The 23,235-nt window shown below is 45.9% G+C and overlaps 1 protein-coding gene across 4 annotated transcripts in view; it reads right to left on the bottom strand.

Moving 5' to 3' along the window:
• The window catches only part of PHLDB2 (pleckstrin homology like domain family B member 2), a 282,937-nt gene extending 261,926 nt beyond the window's left edge, over positions 1–21,011 (bottom strand). For all 4 annotated transcript variants that reach the window (XM_045286216.1, XM_004706392.2, XM_045286217.1 and 1 more), the window contains exon 1: positions 20,927–21,011. The gene's annotated coding sequence lies outside the window, so the exon portion shown is untranslated. The remainder of the gene's footprint in view (positions 1–20,926) is intronic.
• Between the last annotated feature and the right edge of the window lie 2,224 nt (positions 21,012–23,235).

Below are 23,235 nucleotides of genomic sequence, written 5' to 3'. Positions count from 1 at the left end.
ATAGCCTCTTTTGCATTTCGGTTCATTTTTCAATTCAGTTGCTGTGTTCAAGGCACTCCATGCGTGTCCACTAGGTGAAAGCTACTGGATCATAGCTTTTCTTCAGTCCTAGAACTTGAACAAGTGTTCTCCCCTGTTCTGCTTCCATATGCTAATGCTTTGTCTCTCACACACACACACACACACACACACACACACACACACACACACACACACACACACGCACACACGAACTTGAACAAGTTTTCTCCCCTGTTCTGCTTCCATATGCTAATGCTTTGTCACACACACACACACACACACGAACTTGAACAAGTTTTCTCCCCTGTTCTGCTTCCATATGCTAATGCTTTGTTACACACACACACACACACACACACACACACACACACACACTACAAAGACCCCTTTGTCTCCATCTGTTTTTCATACAGTCAGTATTTGCTTACTGTGCTACATCTTGACATGACAAGGTTGGTTGAGAACAGTCTTCCCTAAACTTCCCAGGTGAAAATAACCATCTGAGCCATTTCAACAGGTGTCGTGGCCAGTCCACAACAGTTTCTTGGCTCTCTTCCCTGGCACGTAAGATGCAGTGGGCCTGAGGCAAGAACCAGAGGGTCAAAACAAACCCATTACCACCCAGTTCATCCCTACCCACAGAGCCCTGTGAGGCAGAGTGGGATTGCCCCCAAAGGATTTCAGAAGCAGACCATGACGCGTTTCTCCTCAGAGCAGCTGGTGGGTTCGAACCCCTGACCTTCTGGTTTGTTGTGAAATGCTTAACCACTGTACTGCCAGAGCTCTTTGAGGGACTATCTCAGGATTATTGTTTGCATGTTCTTTTCAAGATAAATTTAGGACAAGCTAGAGTAGAAGCCAACCCCTCCTCCCAGCTCACTTTCCACTTGAACACATGGGTAGTCATTTTGTGAGGTCTTAATTGATAAGCGAATTATATCAACTTTCCTTTGTAATCTCCTGTGCCCTGAAGTGTTCTCACCCTCCGAACTTCCATAGCTGTCATGCATGCTATTCACCAGCGACTCAAGCAGCACCCTATGAAATCTCTTCAATGCCTCAAGGTGCTCTCTAAAATTTCAATTTGATTTAATGCTTTAAAATGTGTCATGATGCCTACTGAAATCGGGGCCAACTTCTTGAGGTGAGGGAGGGGGGTAGGGTAACCCTTTATATTTCTGTTCTCCTCCATTTGTGTCAGCCTGCCATTCTGTGCTGAACTGAGAGGTTTTGTTTCTAATTTCATTTCTCTTTAAATATTAATGTCTGGTTGCACGAGGAAAGGACATATCATTTCACCCCCATATGCCAAGAGGCGTATCATTTGGAAACACTAGTTTTATCCGAGCTGGTGCAGCTGTTTGGGTACTCATATAACCCTCTAATCCTTTGTAAAAACTTAATCGGACAGCTGCCTTGATAATATGCCGTTTCAATGACAGACTCTGTTGAGGAAAATACTGCTGCATTGTAGTGAATCTCGCAGATTAATGATGTTTCCCTGCAAGGGAATGTCTAGAAACGTCTAGTGGACAGGAGTTTCCTACATGAGGGAGCAAACTGCACACTGAAGAGCTCACCATTCATTTCTGCCCTGAGATGGAAGCTCATTCTTTGGGTTGGTAATTTTTGGCATCCTTGCTATACTAATAGTTTAATGAGACTGTTTCAGTGTAGCTGAACAGCCCTTTAAAGTACTTTCAACAAGGATACCATTGTTAAAGAAAAGCAGCGCTTTCATTTGAGCCATTAAAATTATAGGGGTAGGAATGGAAAAAAGTACTGTTGGCAGATTTCTTTTAGTTCAGCTGTGATTTCTCCAGCGTAATCACCAAAAAGCCACAGTGAGGAAATTCTTGTTTATACAGCAGTTTGATCTGGATTCTTGTAAAATTAAATGTAGGATGACAAATTGAATTTACCACCACCACCCTCCAGGACATTATAAATTTAAAAGGGACTAAGACAAACACGGAGAATGTTATTGTAATTGACTAGTCTCAAGTCAGGAGATTTGGCGGCGCTGCTGCTTGAGGAATGGGCTGCGAACAACGTCAGAAGTTCAAACTCACTAGCCACTCCACAGGAGAAAGAGGAGGCAGCCTGCTCCTAAAAAGATGTGCTAGCTCCATCCGGAATCCATCCAGGGCTTGCCATGAGGCACAATAGCCTCAATGGCAGAGGGGAGGAGTGTAACGTCAAATTCCATAAAACATGAAAACCTTGCTTAGGAATAATATTGAGGGCAAACAGTACCAACCAACACCTGATGTGAAGTAAGCTGTTTTTACACACACATATAGAATCTTTTGTACATCACTAGAACAAATGCCTTTGTTTCTCAACAGCCCTTTTGTAAAACATCACCAGAGAGGTCCATTTGCTTCTCAAGTTAAACTGCTCAGTGGTTTTTGCAGTATCAGAGTTTACGATCTTTCAAACTTCATGAAACAAGCATCATACGTTGTTAGTGGCAAATTACATCCAAACATTCAGCCTCTTTGAACTCATTCTCAAAAGGCATTTTTGAAAATTTTAATTAAAAAAGGCCCCCCGGTAATCTGAAATGTCTGTCCTAACACAATGCAACCAGTAAGATTTCTCAGCCTTGCCCACGTTTATTTAAAAGTACCAATAAAATGACTCTAAACATTTAAAGGAGAAACTCGTATTTCAATTCTGACTCTGGTAGAACTGTAGGCTTCCGTGAAGGGGCCTGGGTTTGATTTCTGGCCACCATTCCTCCTGCACAGCCACTACCTGTCTGCCAGTGGGGGTGTCTATTATGACTATGATGTAGAAGAGATTTCCGTGGAATGTCCAGTCTAAGAGAGACCAGGAAGAAAGGCCTGGAAACCTACTTATGAAAGCCAGTGAATCACAACACCTGGTCAACAGACCATCCTGGAGATGGGAGAGGACTGGAGAACATTTTGTTCTGCTGTGCAGGTGATTGCCCGGAGCAGGGGGCTTATTCAACAGCAATGAACAACAGAAGAATAAAGTATGTGCTATACAGAAATGCAATCAATCTGATCTAAGTAACCGGATTAATAACCAGCTGAATTTAACAAGGACCCTGAAGTGAGGGTACAGAGGGCATGAGCTGGCTGCTCTAGTCCTTGCTCCTTGGCTACGCAGGGTGACCACGTAGACTTTTGTCATTTGCTCCCCCCGCCCTATGCTCCTGTTGGGAAGAATCATAATATGCAGATGACACAACCTTGCTGGCTGAAAGTAAGGAGGACGTGAAGCGCTTGCTCATGAAGACCAGTGACTGCAGCCTTCAGGATGGATCACGCCTCAATGTAAAGAAGACCCAAGTCTGCACAACTGGCAACATCATGATAAACGGAGAAAAGGTTGAAGACGTCAAGGAGTTTGTTTTGCTTGGGTTCCCAATCAGTGCTTCCGGAAGCCGCAGTCAAGACATCAAAACACCTGTGGCATCGACCTCTTTAGAGTGTTGACAAGCAAGATGTTACCTTGAGGACGAAGATGCACCTGACCCAACCCCTGGGATTGTCCATGGCCTCGTACGCATGTGAGAGTTGGACAACAAATAAAATAAAAGACCACAGAAGAATGGGTGCCTTTGAATTCTGGCAAGGAATATCGGAAGTACCATAGACGGCCAGAACAACAACAACAAAATCCGTCTTGGAAGAAATACATCGAGAAAGCGGCTGGGAAGCAGGCATGGTGAGACGTTGTCTCCCCTCCTTTGGACATGTAATCAGTACAACCAGCCCCTGGAGAAGGGCCATCAAGCTTGGTAAAGCAGAAAGGTGGGGTCAAAGCGAAAGACCCTCCACAAGATGGACTGATGGGCTCACACAGAACCGTAGTGAGGACGGCCCGGGACCAGGCAGTGTTTCCTGCTGTTGGGTATTGAGGTGCTGTGAGTTGGTATCAATTTGAAGGCACCTAACAACAATAAGCAACAACAACAACAACAACAACAAAGAAACCAAAAGGATAATAAGACGTTTCTTTCCCTTGTTCCCTGGCAGCTCCAGCCATTGAGTGCTATTGCCTAGGACTCTGAGTTTGCCCTACACAATAGTTAGAGGTTACTGTTGATGCAGTAAAGGCAAGGTCGAGTCCAAGTGGAGCCAGAAGCATCGTAACAAGTGTATGTGGTGAGAGGAGTAGGGGAGGCATTCCTGGGGTGCCATCCGGGAGCTGCTGCCCGTCGGCACGCCTCTTCACCTACCAGGTCTAATGTCTCAGTCTTCCCAGCCATTCTGTGAACTTGCTGGCATCCTTTCAACACATTTATTTTCTAAGAAGAACTTCAGAATCAGACTTGAAGTCTTCAGTTCGACCAGAAGCAGAATTGAAATACGAGTTTCTCATTTCATGGTGAGAGCCATTTTATTTGTACTTTTAAATAAATGTAGGCAAGGCTGAGTCATCTTACTGGTTATACCATGTGAGGACAAAGCTGTTTGTACAATGAAAAACCCTGACAGCAACTTCAAGGTTCAAATACCCACTCTTTAGGACCTGAAGTCCCTGGTGTACCCTCTGCCCATACGTGATGTGGCTCTCAGGCTGCCACAGGCTACTCTCCCTGACAGGGAATGGAGGCTAATGCCACTAGTGTGTATTTAAACTCTTCCTCACTCCAAATTGAGATGACTTACAAAGAAGGCCCTAATGCAACAAGGTTAACTTAAGTAAATGACTGGATGGATTACAAGGGGGAGGCAGGAAACAGGGAGGCATGGGTGCCTGGAGCATGCTGGCACATTCACTACTTTACAGTGAGAAATGGAACTTCTAGGGAAATGAGAACACTCACTTCGATTTGTCTTCACATTCTTTTCTCTGAGGACAGGCTTCCCGGGAAACCAAAGATTATAATGAAGGGTTTCGGTGGGGAAGATCATGAATGTGGAGTCTGAGCGAAGAAAACTGGGACACCTTCAGGGAGCACGTCATCAAACAGCCGCCGCTGAACTCTGGCGATGGAGCCAGGGTGGTAAAATGGGCCAGGCACAACGAGCTAACCAAGATGTCTGCAGTTCAAACCCTCTAGCCACTCCTTGGGAGAAGGATGAGGTCATCTGCCCCATAAAGGTTTATAGGATCAGAAACCCGATGGTGTGGCTCTGCTCAGCCCCAGAGGGTCATGATGAGTCTGAAATGACTTGATGGGGGGGGGGGGGGCTCTGCTCCCCTGGCATTGTAAGCTCAACTAGCCCTCCCATATTTCTGTCATGTCCAAGTTTGCTCTTTAAAAAAATACACATTTGAGGAAAAACCCCATAAAAGTTCATGGAAAAATGGATTTGAGAGATAATAGAATTTTTCTGTAAACATCTTGAAGCCCCTTCAGACATTAAGAAATCATTTATTTTAGCAAAGTATTCTCTAAACATTAGTTATTCATGTGTTAGCTCCACAATTCTGTCGTATTCACACACTATCTGTTCTATTATATATCTTTTTTTGTACGTAAGTACCTCTGCTATCTGTTTGAAATAATAAACATGGTTGTGGAAATTTGCTGTGCTGGATATTTTTTTCTTTTTTGAAAATTATCTTTCTACGCTTTTACTTACACAACCTGTGAAAGCCCATACTTTTTCTTAATACTCTTGGGAACAATTCAGACATATTAAAAAGATTATACAGCACCATCTTTCATTCTACTGAAAATTCATAAAGTGAACTAAAGGTTTAGTCCGTTTAGAAACCGGTGCTGTGGCGCTAACCTTGTAATATCTTCACTTACATCATTCTATCACAGCGAACCCTATCCTTGGTTTCTAAACAAGGACTCAATCCATAGTTACCCCCAGCCCTTCATGCAGTTTGACTTGCTATGGAATTCTAGGTTGAAATCATGCCCCCCCACCCGGTTTTGAAGGCAGTTCTCCAATATCTTTCAGTTTTATACAGAGAGATTAATGGGTAGTGGAAGCCAGTCTAACTTGTATTCTAACTTATAAGCTGCTTTATCTTTCCCCTCTTTGAATGTTCTTCCAAAACACAAGACAAAAACCAAAAAAAAACAAACCAGCTCACTGGCCTTGAGTCAATTCCAACCCATTGGTTCATTGAATCTTCGGCATTCTAAAGTTTCACAAGATAACTTTTTTTTTTTAAATTCAAGGAGTAAACCCTTTTAATCTTATGTCTTCTTGTGTTTCAAGCGCCAAGATGCTCTTCTTATTGTTGACAATTTCTTCCCTCCAGTTTTCTGGACTATTTCTGAGATAGCGACTCTAAGGTGCTGGACTTCCTGACTTGGGGCGCAGTGTTTCCAGCCCTTTTCAGGCAGTTTGGGCAGGAAAACTGGAGCCTGAAAGACGGAAGTATGTTCTTAGCAGAAAGGGTTTTGACCCAGGAGCGGACATCAGAAGAGCGGGGTGAGTTAAAGTCGTGGGGGCTGTTACTAACTCAGTGAGCAACCCAGGCCCATTATTCTTTACAGACTCACCCGAGATGCTTCAACCCTCCCATCCACCTCCTGCCCACGCATCTGCCTGCCGGAGGAGAATGGGAAAGTAGACCAGGAAAGGCCAATCAGATGACTTTCTTCAGGCTCTAGGTTGGAGCCCTAGGGGGAGAGCACTGTGGGAAATGTAATGTCTCTTTCTTTACCCTGCACAGCGCTTCTTCACAGGAAGCGGGGAGATGCCAAGGGGACAGAGCCATCCCTCATACAACCTCCCAGCTGTGTGCACACCCCAAGCCCGCCACACATTAACCATGTGTCCCGGGGCAGCTTTCCTAGGCTCCTAGTGTAAACAGGAAGTAAAACTGTTTAACTCATTGGGTAGCAGGGAGGCCTGGCTAATGTCATGCACTGAGACAGCTTAAAGCAGCACCGGGCACGTACTGAGTGTCCTCAGCCTATGCCAGCGATTCTAACTTTTATTAGTATGATTTCATTATTCTTTCTCTTATATTTTCTACCCAGGTCATTTTGCATGACATTTTCAAAAGCATCTTCTGTTTTGTTTTTTTCCAACGTGTCTATAGATGTTTTCTACCCATCATAATTTGGGTGTAGTGGGTTGCTTAGGAGGGAAAAATATTTCATTTATACACTAAAAGTTTACCTAAGAAAATTTAAGAAGGATTTCTAGCCAGCTTACTAAACTTACCCCTCTAACTTATGTCCTACTTAAAATGTATAGTATTTTTTATTTGAACAATTTTATTGGCATGTAAGTCACATATTTTACAATTCAATAATTCAATCATATTAAGTACTGTACAATCATCACCACCATCAATTTTAGAATATTTTCTTTTTTATACTCATGGTTATTAGCTGCCATTTTCCCACAACCTCCCCTGCCATACCCCAATAAACCATTAATCCAGTTACTGTCTATAGATTTACCTGTGCTGGATTTCATAAACAGAGAAACATACAAAACAACCATCAACAACTGAAACAGAGAAAAGTCTTAATTAAAAAGGAAGAAAAAAATATTGTGTTCTTGTCGCCTTTGAGACCTCACATGATACTGCAAATGGCTTCTTTGCTGGCTTCTCCACCCTGCTCCTTAAGGGAGAAAGCATACCTCTGTCCCTAAAGCACTTAGCACAGGGGCAGGCATAGATGAGGTACATTTAAGGCACTCTATGGACGTATTCTATTGGATTTATTTTAGAACAGTGGAAAATATTTGATTCCAGCACACTGTGATGGCCATGGCTAGGGGCAAATGAGAGTTAAGAGCTCCTGAAAGGAAGAGAGGAAAAAGAATGTGGAAAATAGTAGTCTTCCATTTAGAGGAATATCACATAGTGCTTCGCAGAGAAGAGGTGATGGTGGGCCCTGTGATAATCCCGTTAAGAGAACAGTCAAACACCATGCATCACCCGATGTGGTCAGAGTGTGTGTCTACTGAACAGTAGGAAAAAATATATCTGGAGAGCAGACCAAGCACAATCTAAACAAATCATGCTCAGGCTGCGATACGATATCCGTTATTTTTTACCTGAGTTTCTTCACTTATCTCACTTTTAATGCCATCTAAAATAAGACCTGTATTCATTTGTTAAAGGGATATACAATTCAGCATGCCAAGTGTGATGTGAAGATATATGTAGACATCAAAAAAGAATATTTTACATGCCAGAGGCTCTTATAGTATGCTTTTTCTAAAAATGACTACAATGTGTTGTATCCATTTTAGAGAAAAGAAGGTGCTATCAATAGAAGTCTTTATAGCCAATGTTTTGAATAGACATTTACTAATTGATGCCAGAAATTAAACAACCATTTAGATTTTCTATCATGCAGACTAAAGATGTTCTTTTTGAAAGATTGATATAGTGCCTTTCTGATATGAAGATTATTTCTGTGTATTGCGTGCATGTGCACACACGCAACTAGCAAAGTATTTTTGTCCTGTCTCGACTATAGTCAGGCACTTGGTGCCCCCAGATGCCTGACGAATTAGGGCATGAAAGCCACCTCCGCTCAAACGGCTGCCTCCATTTCCTGCAGTCCAATAGGGAGTTAAAAATGCAGTTATCAGGAATAGGCTGGGCCTCTCCCAGGCAACCTCCACTGGCTAACCCCAGCTTATCTGCACGTCTGGCAGATGCTACGGCACAGAATGAAACAGCGATGGGCTTTCTCTCCTTTGACTATTAGCAGGCTGTGGGAGGACTGAGGTACATGAGGGGCCAGGTGGCTTTGTGAAAATAGGAAAACAGAGGTCTAGGTGCCTGCAGACTCTGAAACCCATTGGATCCTGCTAGAAAGCTGGCAGGGTCACTGGGTAATATTTCGAAGAATAAGAATTCCACAGTCCTTCGCTGTGCTTAGGTGGAATATGTCCCTGGATCAAGAGGCCGTTGTTTGAACCGAACAGGAAGAACGATGTGGTTTAAAAATCAAGAAAGGTGATTGTCAAGGGTGTATCCCTTCCCCATCCTTATTCAATCTGTAGAGTAAATCACCCCGGAAGCTGGAGTCTGAGAAGAATGTGGTATTGAGAGTGGAGGAAAGCTTATTAACAATCTTCAATTTGCAATGACACCAAGTCCCGAGCTGAAAGTGAGGAGGGCGTGAGACACTTGCCCATGGAGATCAAGGACCGCAGGCTTCAGTGTGCGGGACAACTGTGTGGAGGAGGCCCGATGTGACCTCCTCTGGCTTCCCTGGTGCCATGAGACATACCCCCACCCTCCATGGTTTAAAAAAAATGTTTTTAACCCATTTTGACACAACTCATTTTCCCACAACGCACTTATGCTGAGTTTGGCGATCGCCACACAGAACTCCTAGACAATACTCATTATTAAGGGCACTTCTGAGGGTAGTTAACAGGTCACCACAAGTAAGGACCAGTAGATAGCAAGGATATTCTGGACACCTTGTGTTCCATCGCTCTACCACAACACCTCGCACAGCCTCTCTCTGGTTCTCAGTCTCTTGGCATCTGTCTCTGTAGGCCAGGAAGTCTCCCCACTGCTGCGCTTCACACTCGGAGCAGCTCTCTGTCCCGTTTCATGTGCTCCTTGTCTTGGCCTCTGCCCTCTGTCTGGCTCCGTTGCCCGGCCCCATGCTCTGGGCCACAGGCGCCGGTTTCCCCCACACCAGACAAAGATGGCGAAGGTGCTCCCTGGGTGTCTCTTCTTCGGACGGCCCTGCGCCTTCACTCTGTGTTCCTGCGTCTGAGATGGGCACTCTTCTAGGGCAGCGGGCCTTTCAGTCGGTCAGCAGACCATACCCCCCCCCCCCCTGGAAACAAAAGGCGGTGGCTTGAGTCATGACCTCTACTAAGGTGGAGGCTGAGAACATATCCCATCTTAATCCTCTAACAGAGAACTCCTCCAGAATGGGAGGATAAGCACTGGGGGAAATGGCTTTGTCACCATAGATACCATAGGTTGTTGTGGTCAGGTGCCCGTGAGTCGGCTCCCACCCAGAGCAACGCTAACGCACAAGAGAACAAAACGCTCCACAGTCCTGTGCCATCCTGGCCCGTCTGGTCTCCTCCGAAATAGAGCCCAGAATTTCCAATACATCCCAAAAAGGATTACGGCTAGACCAGCCGTATTAATGGACTCATCTCCACACCGATTACAACTCAATGTAAACACAAAACCCCAACCCTCACCACTGGATCCATAGACAGCATCACGGTAAATGGAGAAAATACTGAAATAAAGGTTTGCGTTTTGTTGGAGACACAACCAACACTCATGGAGGCAGTAGGCAAGGTGTCTACGGCCATATTGCATTGGGCGAATGCGCGGCCCCAGCCCTCTTTGAAGTCCTGCAGAGCAAAGCTGTCACCTTGCGACTGGAGGCGCACCTGAGCCACGCCATGGTGTTTTCCCGAGACTCAGAGCTAGGTAATAGCCGGGCTATGAGTCAGGAAGTCCTTGTCTAACCCAACAATGCATTAGACACGGAGAATTGATTCCTCAGAAGGATCGCGTTGGCGAACAGGATGGACAGGACGGTGGACTGCCAGGACAAACAACTCTGTCATGGAAGAAGTACAGCCAGAATATTCCTTGGAAGGGTGATCTCATGCACTTTGGACATGGTATCCGGAAAGGCCCAGCTCCTGGTAAAGGACACCATGCTTCAAACACTGGGGGTTCAGTGAGAAAGTTGGATTCTGTTGACAAGTTGGCTCGCACTGTGGCTGCGACGATGGGCTGAGATGTCTCAGCAATGGTGGGGATGACGCAGGGCCAGCCGGTGCCTGGTTCTGCTGTGCACAGGGTTGCTATGATTTGGAACCGGTCAAGGGGACCTAACAGCCACAGAAAGCTGACGAGGCCGGAGAAACCCAGTGCAATTCAAGAAGGTGCTGGGTCATTAGCATTAGAGAACGTAGGAGACGGCTCCACTTTTCGGCAATGTGTGTTATCGACTTTAACATAATGGAAACGTACCAAGGCTGGTCCTCGAGTCAAGTAACACTGGTAATGATGACTGGAATTAGGGGTCATTCTGACTCACCGGGCCTCATTAATAGGTAATATAAGGTAAATGTACATTTCCCTATCTTCCCTTATATGAACATCCACGGCGGGGAACAGAAGCATCCATCGTGGTGGTCAATTTGCTTTGTGGTTTCACAACAGTGAGTGTGACCAATATAGTTGTAGACAGTATTAGTTAAGCATCATTCCTCATGATCCCCACAGCACACACTAAGAAACTACCTATGAACGAGTGGATTAGGATGAAGACTGAGAAATGCAAAGACTCATTGAGTACAACCCGGAGATGCGAATTCTATCAGAAACAGGATTCAGTGGGTTTCTGCTGAATGCATGGCCCTCTTCCCTGCTTCAACAGTTATCAGATATCCCCGGATGATGATAACCATGTCTAATGTGATGCAATGAACCGGTGTAGCCTGTTCACACACACGCTCTTTATAGGGCTTCCGGCCATGTCGTGATGGCTTGTGCGGTCCGGGGGGCTCCTTTGAACAGCACAGCCCTGGACCGGATTCTCTCCAACAGCGCTCCAGTGGACAAACACACAACTTTCTTTTGATGTGGGGAAGCAGAGCAGAGAGGAGTGCGATACCCTCAGAGGTCAAACACAACCACCAAAAATCATGCTGGAATAAAGCATCGTCCTTCCTTCTGCCAGGCATCCTGCTCGCCGTTCATTTCTGCAGATTAAAAGTGGGCAGGCAGCGGTGCCAAAGAAAACTGCCCTTTCAGTTCAGGGCCCCAGGGACGAGCTTTGATGCAGTCTTACTTTCTTGTGCATGCCCTCTCTTCAATAGCCTTTCAGGCAGCTTACAAGAATGGACATGAGTAGAGGTGCCCACGGAGTAAGAACCTGGGTGAGTAACTCGGCAGGGCAGTGGGCGTAGGTTTGGGAAGGGGCTGGAGGACAGGGGAGTCTCAAGATGCAAAGGAAATATAAAGCCCTTCCATAACCTTCGGCTATTGTTTTGTGTCCGTCCCGGAGGGCGGAGAGCTTTCCCTCATTCTTCCTCTTGTTGCTGGCATCGTCCCACCCCCTCCCCCAGCACACACAGTTTCATCTGACTCACTGCCCTGTTTTTATAACCTTGATCAAATCACGTCACCTCTAACAACCTCGGTTTATTTAGAAAACCATGAAAGAAAACACCCAATCCACCGCGGGACAGTTGATTCTGACTCATAGCACATCTATTGGACAGAGTGAAATTGCCCCAGAGGGTTTCCACAGCTGTAATCTTGACGGTAAGGAGCTGTGGTGGCGCTGTGGGTTAGGCATCGGCTGCTGATGGCCAAGTCAGAGGGTCAAGCCTATAGGCGAGGCTGTCTGCTCCCTTGAAGAGGCACTGTCTAGATAGGGGTGCTGTGAGTCAAACTTGGGTTTTCATTTACTTTTCATGATGACAAACTGCCATGGCTTTTTGGCAAGGAGCACCTGGCGGTGCTAGAACCGCCAACCTGTTTAGCAGGCCAGCGTTTAACTGCTGCTCCAGGTCTCTAACTACTGTGCCATTCTGTCATCTGACAGTGGTGTAGTAAGTAATTCCTCAAGACGCTACTCTCTTTTCCTGACAGGTTAACTCTTGCAGTTCTGCAGTTCTCTCTTCAGCTTTTCCCGGCAGTTCCAAAGTCTTACTATGATGATGATTGTTGTATCGCGTTCTCGACGAACTTCAGAGTTAATTGCCAAGTTAGTATCATCAACAAGTATTTACGGAGAACTTTTGCTCATCAGGGAATTTACAAGCACACATACATATGCACACACACTCAATTGGGAAGTTTAAAATCTTTTTTTTAATCCCGCTTTTAAATCAGAATCTAACACAATTCTGGGAAAGGCCAAGTGATGACTAAGTGCCCGTCCATGAGCTGAGGTGAGCTCATCAATAAATGCTTGTGGTTATTTCCAGTGAAATGCAGACTGTGAAGCCCTAAAACAGCTCATATCAGGGAGTGTAGAAATTGGCCCACACCCATAGAGGAAGACAACAGTGTGGAGTCAGCAATGGGATGCCCATGTAGGGCTGTTTTCTATGTTCTGTCTGTGGGCCTGCCAGTTAGCATTACAAATCTATAACTGCTTCTCTTGTCAGGGGAATTTTTATTTTGCAGAAAGAAACGGAAAGCTTAATCTGGCAGAGAGCGGTCAGGTTTTGGGAAATGGTTTTCTCTTATGATAGAGCTTCGTCCCTGGGAAAGAGAGCCTGGTATTGTGAGGGACAGAGTCATGGGTGTGAAATTGTGAGTGCATCTCCTCAGTTTGGCACTGCCATCCAGAGCCCCCAAAGCAAGGTCACTGCCATTGAGCCAGTTCAAAGTGACTCTAAAGGACTGAGGAGAATTTCCTCTATTGACTTCCAAAAATCTTTTTTAAAAAAAATCATATTGGAGGCTCATACAGCTTTTATCACAATCCATCCATCCATCTGTAGTATTAAATTAAAAGTGGCATGGGGCAGTGGGGTGCCAGCCCCACCCACTACTAGAACTCACTGGTTCAGGAATACTACTTCTGGGTTCAGTAATGCACAATTGTACGGTTGAGATATATAAGCATTATATTAAAGTCATCGAGAGCATGAGAGATAATACAATAATAGAGTTAGACATATTACATGGTAGCATTGCTCACCTCAGCCCAGCTTGGTGTTCCACGTGGAGAGAGGGGGAAGGGAAGGAGGGCAAGGGAACAAGGGAGAGGGGAGTGACCAGGGGGTGAACAGCAAGGAGCTCAGAGTCAGAGAGGTCCGAGTCAGAGCAAGCTATATTGCTGACTCATGTCTATATACCTTTTGGGGGCATGCCAGCCCACTACACAGGTAGAGACATACGTCACAGGAAGGGGCTGCACTACAGGTTACACAGTAATGAGGGGGTGGTCTAGGGGCATACATGCAATAGGAAGAGGAGGGACAGCAGGTTTGGCCTGGCCCTGGCCCAACTGATAGAGACCATTATCAGTAGGATGTGAACTCCGCCCACAGGAGCCTGTCCATTGTCCCAGCAGCAGGGAGCAGGCCCACTCCTGTGGTGGGATGAGACAGCAGTCTGGCAGCAAGGATCTGACTTCCCCCCACATCCATCCATTGTGTCAAGCACATGTGTACATATGTTGCCATCAGCATTTTCAGAACATCTTCTTTCTACTTGAGCCCTTGGTCTCAGCCCATTTTTACAGGAGCAGTAAGCCTCATCTTTCTCCCTCGGAGCAGCTGGTAGGTTCAAACTGCAGACCTTTCAGTTAGCAGCCCAGCAGGGAACTGACTGTGCTACCTGGTGCCCCGGAGTCATCCAGATACAGGATGGTTGTCCTACATCATTCTCTGGAACGTCTTCTGGCGGGCCTCTCTATTCTCCCTTTGCTCACAGCCTGTTTGCATATGAGCCACGTGGTCAGTGGCTTCCCTGGTGTAATGAATGCTATCCCATGAAGCAGACCTCACGGATGAAGGTCATCATTCCACAGAGGGACGTGGGCACTCCAGCCAACATGCTCACTCTCTAAGGCTTATCTTAAGAAAGGAATACTTGAAAACAGCGGGCCAGTTATGACCGAAAAAGAATTCTGCCTACTTAGAATTCTCTGCAGGAAGTATTTTCGATAGTGTTTTGGGTTCAGGAGAGGAAAAAAAAAAGGGACCCTGTGAGGGTTACTTAAGGGCCCAGTGAAACCGCCAGTGCAAACGGTTTGAATCCTGTTCTCTTAAACAGAGAGGTCTTATGCAAAAACAATCTCATTTTCATGTTACTTTCTGGGAACCTCTCCAAGGCCCGGTGAATTGCCAGCTTTCTTGCTGACCTTTAGTTCCGGGACTGCTCCCATGAGGAACTTGACCTTGGAATGGCAGAGAAGGGGGGGGGGGGGCGGTTTCCAATTTGAAGTGGGACGGGGACAAAAGCTTCATATTCTTTGCTCGCTCACTGACGAGTTTTTTGGGTTGTCCTGTGCTGAGACTCTTAGGGCCTCTGAGGTCAGAGAAACTGGGGGGTGAAGGTGTACCCCACCTTCCACTGGACACCAAACTCCTGTAACTTCAGGTGGTTGCAGCTGAGGTAGGGACCCCAACCCATGATGGATCCCCAGTTTGAAGGAGGACTCTTTCAGGGTCCCTGTCCTTTTTCGACTTGACCAATGAGCCATTCAACTAGTCACAGGGGTAGTGGAGAGACACCTTAAACAACAGACCCATTGCCATCAAGTCAATGCTGACTCATGGCGATTTTAGAGGACAGAGTGAAACTGCCCCTGTGGATTTTCGAGACTACCCATCTTTATGGGGGCAGGGAGCCTCCTCTTTCTGCTGTGGAACTTCTGGGGGGTTTAGTCCGTGGACCTTGTGCTTAGCATCCCAACAGGTACCATCAGTCCACATCAGAGGGTGCTCAGGGCTTGTGTATCCTGAGAGGTGCCCCAGGGTTCTTTGTGTAACTCCTACTACCCGCTGAGGCCCACAGGCAGACAAGAGATTAGAGAAGAGTGGCTTCTCCCCTTTCTCCTAGCAAGAACTCCTTTGATTCCATACTTCGCTCATGGGCACATGGGCTTAAAAGGTTTTTGCCTTCAAAGCAGACACTGTGAAGTAACAATGAGTGTCTTCATTTTCACGACTCCAAGGGAATCTAATTAGAGTAACAGCATTACCACACAGTTCTAAGAGAATTCCAGTGCGAAGCAAAGCCATCAGTGTTGGAACGGGTCTTTGAAGCCAGGCTGTGTATTCTTTGGATATTTAACATTTCTTAAAAAATAAAATTCAAAGCTCCTGGGTCCCATTACTAGCATTCATAGACCTCAGGAACCCAGAGAACCGCTTGGGTGTAAGACAGACGAGCAAAGACTTTGGAGTCCCAAGTCCCGTGAGAGCTACTGAGAAGGGCACGGGCCTTTACAGCGTCTCAGGTTTCCTATGTGAAAGGCTATCACCTGCAAATGATGCTCATCTTTAAGGGGCTGTGACGAAGATTAAGCTATTAGACATGTTGGAGCGTTTTAAGGAATGTAGGTTTCTCAAAGACACATTGGACAGCAGAAATGAATGAATTTTCTTCTCTTGACATATCTTGAACATTTTATTATTTTAAGATGGCGAAGAAGAAGCTAATGATGATCATGCACCCGCTCTCTTTCGGTTTCAGAAAAGACCCAAGAGCTGAACCCTGGGCCATTGTTAGTGTGTGTTGGTTTGTTTGCACAAGTATGTACGAAGAAGTTTTGGCTCCCTTCCTTACGGAAAGAGAGACCCAGAGGTGTTGAGGCCTATGCTTGTGTAGGATCAAGAACACGTTAGGGGGTAGAGGAATAAATATCTGCTCTGAAAAGTCAAGCAGACAACTCAGAGAGAACCCCTTACCCTGTAGACATCGAAGAATGCCAAGTGTAGACAGTTGAGTGCTTTTCCGGGAAGAGAATGCTGAAGAACACAAGCCATGGAAGCAGACAGATCCTGGCTCACATTTTCCCTTGTCTTACTAGCTCTATGAGTAGGGAAAGCTGAATGGATTTATTATGGGAATTTAATTTAAAAAACAAACAAACAATCATCCTAGCCACTGGTACAAGTGGAGTGCTATGGAGTCATTGTATTTTAACTTTTTAGAAACCTTTTCTCTTGATTCTGTCAATGAACAAAAATAATGCCCAGTATGAAGGGGGTTCAAAATTTCCATGGGTAAATCGCATTATCTTTCAGTTCCATTATCCACAATTCATTTCCGCGTAAGCTTTTTCACAACTCTCTTGTACGTATAGTTCATGTGGGTCCAAGTTGTATTAGCAAAGCTTCCTCGGTGGATTAGCTGTTGTAATTCCCATTTTTAAGGCCTTTGCTATCACTCTTGAGGTATGTAGGATGTGGGTCAGTAAGAAGCAGCGGCCTTTTGTGCAAAGATGTTGATCCGATTACAATATACACGGTGTGTCTTGATCTTGAGCTTGTAAATGCTCAGGAACTGTAGCTGCTTTGGTCTGACTCTCAGACAGCTACTGAGACATTTAGGATGTATCTGAACAAAAGTGAGACTATGGAAGGTAGCTTGTTGCGGCACATTACATAGTTACTGACTAAAAAGCACAATGAGCCCTTTGGACTCTGAGCGGACACTGATCACGTTGGGCTTCGGTGCTGGAAACCGTGGTAGTATGTGATGCTGATGATTACTCTTGATCGAAGCCTCTTTCTGCCCAAATCCCTTGGATTTCGATGAGCAGCTGTCAGCTGAGCTGGGGCTAGATATTAATTAAATTCTTGAGTTACCTAGAGAAAGATTGGGGTGAGGTCATTTCTTTCTCCGGAAATAGTTAAGACGTTGTATTTTACTGAGGGATTCCGCCCATGGACTTGAGGGAGAGGGGTAGAGACCTAGCCTAGGAATTAACCCAGCTGGATTTAGGAATCAACAGAATGCCTGGGTAGCAAAAAGTGATTAAGTGATCAACTACTAGCTTAAAAGTTGGCAGTTTGAACCCATGCAGAGTTATCTCAGATGGCAGCCTTGACAACCCTCCGGAGTACTTCTACTCGGCACACAGGGATTGCCGAGTATTGATTGGATACCATCGTATGGCAGCAACTCCACAGAACAGCACACTTAGGAAATGCCCAGGACCTACATGGAGCCTTGGGGCTTTGGTGGTCTAGTGAGTTATACATGGGGGTCAACAGTTCGAAACCACCAGCTGCTCCATGGGAGAAAGACAAGGCTGTCTCCTCCTATAAAGATGGAAAGTCTTGGAAACCAGAGGGGGAGTTCTTCCCGGGCCTATAGGGTTGGTATGAGTCAGAACTGACTGAAGAGCAGGGAGTTTTGAAGCTGAGCCTTCTACTGTGATTGGAGCCAGCCACAAGGAATGCTTTCCTCTCCTCTCAGTGACCCACCTCATTGATGCACGTGTTCAAATCCATGGCTGCAGGGTGAAAGCACTGAGATTGAGAGGGGGCACCCTGACTCATCTTCGAACTGTGATGGTCTTGGGGAAATGATCAAACTTTTCGGACGCTAATATCCTAACATGTGAATGACATAATGGTCCCTAGGTGAAACCCGTGGTTTGTATTCCTTCTCCAACCTAGAAGCTGGTGGGGTCCACGTGCCCCCAGGAGCACTGGAAGAAACACCTACTCTTGTAGAGATTATAGCCAAGGAACCCCAATGGAACAATGCTAACTACAAGGTCAGGAGTTCAAAATGAGCAGCTGCTCCTTGGGAAAGACGAGGCTTTCTACTCCTGTGAACAGCTAGTCTCAGAAACCCACAGGGGCAGTTCTACACTGCCCTGTAGGGTCGCTATGAGTTGGAATTGACTCAATGGCCGTGAGTTTGGTATTGGAGCTAGACTGGTACCACAGTGGTTAATGTCCGTCTGCTAAGCAGAAGGTTATTGGTTTGAACTCACCAGCACTAGAAAGGTGTAGTTTGCTTCTATAAAGATTTACAACCTTGAACACTCTTCTCAGGCTGTTCTACTCTGTCCTAATGGTTCACTATGAGTCAGAATCCACAGCAATGAGTCGAGTTTTTTATTTAATCAGTCTCAAGCATTTAATCATTTAATCAGTCCCCTCACCTCCTCCAGTAATTGATATCATTGTGTTTAGGGCCTTGAGTCACATGTTGCACAGGAAGAGTAGGTCAAACCTGTGTGTCTATCCCTCCGGCAGCAGAGTGAATTGTGGGTAAATCTGGACAATGAATCTGAGAACCATGACACCCTTCTTCCCTTTCAAAATCACCCTGGTCACGCGCGTTATCTATAAACATACACTGGATACAGGCCAGACAGACACTTCGCACTTTACAGGACTTTATATCTACGTAGAAATCAACCAGTTCTCTGTAATTTTCCATGGCATTCCTGGGAAGTAGTCACAGGTTTATCCAAAATGACCCTGGGGCTTGTGTCTGGGTCAGACTCCACTTTGGACTCAACTTGTGTATCTAGTTAACTGCCAAAACTTCTGAAAATTCCTGCCACAAACCTTACTGGAGGGAAGTCATTCTGTTTCATAAATAATTGACGAAAAAATGTAAAACGTCACCTTTTTTAATACATGAGCAACTCCGTCCCTAAGAGGAGTGTGAGCCAATAAGCCTCATCCTCTAGGGCAGGGGTTCTCAACCTTCCTCATGCCGCGACCTTTCCATACAGTTCCTCATGTTGTGGGGACCCCCCCCAACCATACAATTATTTCTGTTGCTACTTCATAACCATAATTTTGTTACTGTTATGAATCAGGTGACAACCTGTTCGACCCCCAGAAGGGTCGCGACCCACAGGTTGAGAACCGCTGATCTAGAAGCGTCAGGAGCCATCATACGCGTATGTGTATGTGACAATGTGACCACATTTTTGTTGTTCGAGGAATTATATTCAAGACTGCAGAATCATGCTCATTAAAAGTAATATTTCCAGAATGTATGGACTTGGAGGAGAAAATGAAAGCGAGGTTCCTGTGATAATCATTGAATAACTTTCTCTCCTCCAAAGATGTTCTAAGAACTTATCCTTTACTTAGTGAATCTTCCTACCAACCTCTGGCCGTAGGGGACGCGCGCCAAAGGCACAAGCTGCTGTGTCGGAGGTGAGACCAGGTGCCAGGTTTGTGTATCAGTCTTGCTGATGTTTGTTTACCATTGAGCTAGGAGGACCTTCTGCCATGGAATCCTCTGCATAGGATGCAAGTGACCACAGACAGAAGAGATGATTTGGGCTACAGCTTTCGAGAGGAATGCCTCCTACTTCGCTCTTTTCTTTATTCTATAAGGCCACTTAACCAGCGTGGTCCCATCAAAGGCAGGAAGCAGCCTTGTATCAGTAAATGATTGACCTGCTCACCCGCTGTGATAAGCTTAGGTAAACAGGCTTGACTCTCCTCCAGCAATTTCAAGACTTTAACTCTCTAAGTTCCACGGAGGAAAATGCACACAGAGCCTCCTAATGAGGATAACACAGATGCACACAGATGCCCTCCCTTGAGGATGACGGCCCTCTGAGTGGGCACTGCCCACTCAGTTTTATGTAAATTGTCCTTTCTGGTAGGACTTGAAAGTGGATTCAATCAAACAAATTCTGGAACAAAGCTATGATTGCAAAATTATCAATAAGTACAGATAGGAACTGAAAATACAGGGAATCCAGGGCGGATGAGCCCTGCAGGACCAGTGGTGTGAGTGGCAAAACAGGGAGGGTAAAGGGAGACTGGGTAGGAACGAGGGAACCGATTACAAAGAACTATATGTGACCTCCTCCCTGGGGGATGGACAACAGAAAAGTGGGTGAAGGGAGACGTTGGACAGGGCAAGATATGACAAAATACCAATTTATAAACTATCAAGGGCTCATGAGGGAGGGGTTAGCGGGGAGGGAGGGGAAAAATGAGGACCTAATGTTGGGGGTTTAAGTGGAGAGAAAATGTTTTGAGAATGATATACAAATGCGCTTTACACAATTGATGTGTGTATGGATTGCGATAACAGTAGTATGAGCCCCTAATAAAATGTTTAAAAAAACAAAACAAAAACAACTCAGCAAAGCTAAAAAACAAACAAAAAAAACTACCAATAATATGACAACTTCAAAGCACACTCACTGCCACCCCGTCCATAGCCACCCTACAGGACCGAGTAGCAGTTGCCCTGTGGGTTTCCAACGCTATGAGTCAATGCAAGAGCAGAAATTCTCTGCGAACGATCGGCTAGTGATTTCAAACAACAAAAGCAAACACCTCCCAGATTTTTGAAACATGAAGAACAGCAGCAACAACCATTTTCAGGCACAAAAGAGAAGGAAGGAAAAGGCAACCCACTTTCCAGAACACGCGGAGCGGCAAACGATTGCATTCTGCAGAGATGTTCCCACCTCCAGCACAGCTCCTCAGTAGACATCAGCAAGAATACCCTGGTTAGAAAGCCTTGTAGAGCGCTTGGTTGGGGATCAGGAGCGACCAGGCAGATCACCTACCTTGAGGGCTGTTTTTGAAAGCAAATTCTTCTTCACTCTCAGCCCGGGTGCAGCAAGGACGACCCACACTCTTCCAGGATCCACCGAAGAATTTGAGAGGTTGGGAAGCAAGCAAGGTGTCCCCCTCCGTTTCTGCTCATGGGCAGCGACTTGCTTGCCGCTGGCTCTGTTGACAGATGTGAAGGAGGGGGTATGTGCTGGTCTCAGCCGCCTGGTCTGGCCAATCATTTACGCACCAGGCCAGGTTGTTAGTCCTGCTCAAGCCGGACCACAGGAATGGGTGATAAAATCAGAGAGCAGCGCCTAGGCCAGAGAGCAAGGTCCCAAAGCTCGTGGAGCAAGTTGTTGAGAAATGGTTCACTCCTTCATATTTTAGCCACCTCAGGATCAGAAGGGAATTTGGATTTCTTTTTCAAATCTCCCATTTAGTAGAGGATAGAGTTTCTCCTACTGAGTTTGTCTGGTGTGAACCATCTGGGCAGTTCCTTGAACATACATGGTTGCTTGTATTCAGGGAACACGATGTGCTGTACATTTTACACAGAGCGCCAAAGATCCTCCTGCTAATATTGGGAGGCCACTGTCCACTGGTGGATGAGGGAGCAGACACTCAAAGGCACAGGGGTCACATTGCTAGTGGTTGTTTCATCCAGGGCCTGAACGCAGGTCTGCTTCAGCATCAGTGCTAGAGCCAATGTCTTTTACATAATCCACCGTGTAGTAGACCCACTAATGTATCCCACCGCTGCCAAATGTCCATGATTTCATCCTCAGATCCTGCAAATATATTGAATTGAGTGCTTCAAGCCCATTTGAACCAGTTCAGGTATGTCCAATGATAAATTAGAATAGATCCACTTTTTAAAGTTGTTTTAAAAAAATTTGGATGACCTAGAGCAATAGTCAAAATAAGTGTATTGGAAGAACGATGGATTGAGGCCTGGATCGGGAGACTGAGAGGTGTAGTGAGCCCTTTCAGGAGCCCCATGCAGGACGATGGATTGTCTACACTGTGGCGAGCAGCTCACACTCAACTGGCGGCCGTCTTGGAGTGGGGCACCACTGATTCTGACTCTGCTCAAAGGACAACGGGTAAGAGATTTGCTTGCTATACCACGTGTACACAGCCCTTTATTTCTAAGAAGGAGATAAAGTATCTCGCAGGGCTTCAACCTTCCCTGTTTCACTTCTCATTCTGTTTTACCCAGCTTTAAAAATTTGGGTCTGTTTCTGGTTTAAGGACACTGAAGATGTAACTATCTTGGGGCTTTTGAGATGAGATTATCTTGGTGATGTAGACGGGTCCTCATTAGAGGTCAGTGTTAGGGAAGGAGATGTGAATCCAAGGACAACCAAAGAGACTGTGTCTGGCTTTGAAGGCGGAAGAAGCCGCACGTAACAAGGGGTGTAGGTGACCTCCAGACGCTAGGGAAAGTAAGGAAACGCGTTCTTCCTGAAGAGTCTTCAGAAGACACACTTGTGCTGAGCCTTTCTAGACGGCTGACCTACAGAACTGCAAAGTGATAAGGCATTTGTGTTTTTCAAGACACCAGGTTAGTGGTGATTGTTCTAGCCGCAAGAGGAAACGCATACCCTTCTCTTTGAAATGGTCTTTGAGAGTGAGCTCACTGTCTCACTCAGCAGCCAATTCCATATAGGGACATACTTTTTTTTTTTTTTTTTTGTAAACCGAAATCTATCTTCTTGCAACAGTCCCTCCTTAGGCCTAGTTTGGCCTTACAGTACATACAGGGCACTCAGGGAGGCAGGTGGGCAGAGTCAGGAAAAAAAACCCCACTGAGATAAGAATCAGACACTGGGACATTCGCTCCAGCTCTGCTTGAGGTAAGCCAATTCTCTCTGCCTTTGTTGTCTCTCCTGTGACATGCACAACCAACATGGATTTCATCGGTGTATCCCACAGCAAAACTAATGTGACTCCCAAACCTGAGCCGCACAACCCACTGAAAATGCTTGGAAGTACGTTTTGGGTATCTCTTCCACACGCAGCCTCCCTGGGGCTTCTCGAGTGACATGGATGCTGGCTCCTTCACTCCCTGGCTTCCCTTCTCTGCAAAGACTTTCACTTCCTGATGGTGGCACCCACCTGCCAGCTGGCCCGCTTCCTCTGGCTCTGCAGCCCTGCTCTTTACTAGTCCCACCTACCCAATAGGACCCTTGGTGTCACTGCGTCGTCGTTCAAGGAGCCCTGGTGACGTAGCAAGTTCCTAAGGTTAGAGCAGCGGTTCTCAACCTGTGGGTCGTTCGACCCCCTTTGGGGGTCTTCTAAGACCATTGGAAAACACAAA

Source organism: Echinops telfairi, unplaced genomic scaffold, assembly GCF_000313985.2.
Source record: "Echinops telfairi isolate 266 unplaced genomic scaffold, ASM31398v2 ScPeMD7_6;HRSCAF=24_0, whole genome shotgun sequence".
Classification (NCBI taxonomy): domain Eukaryota; kingdom Metazoa; phylum Chordata; class Mammalia; order Afrosoricida; family Tenrecidae; genus Echinops; species Echinops telfairi.
The sequence above is the reverse complement of the archived record's forward strand: the minus strand, read 5'-3'. Positions and strand labels throughout refer to the sequence as shown.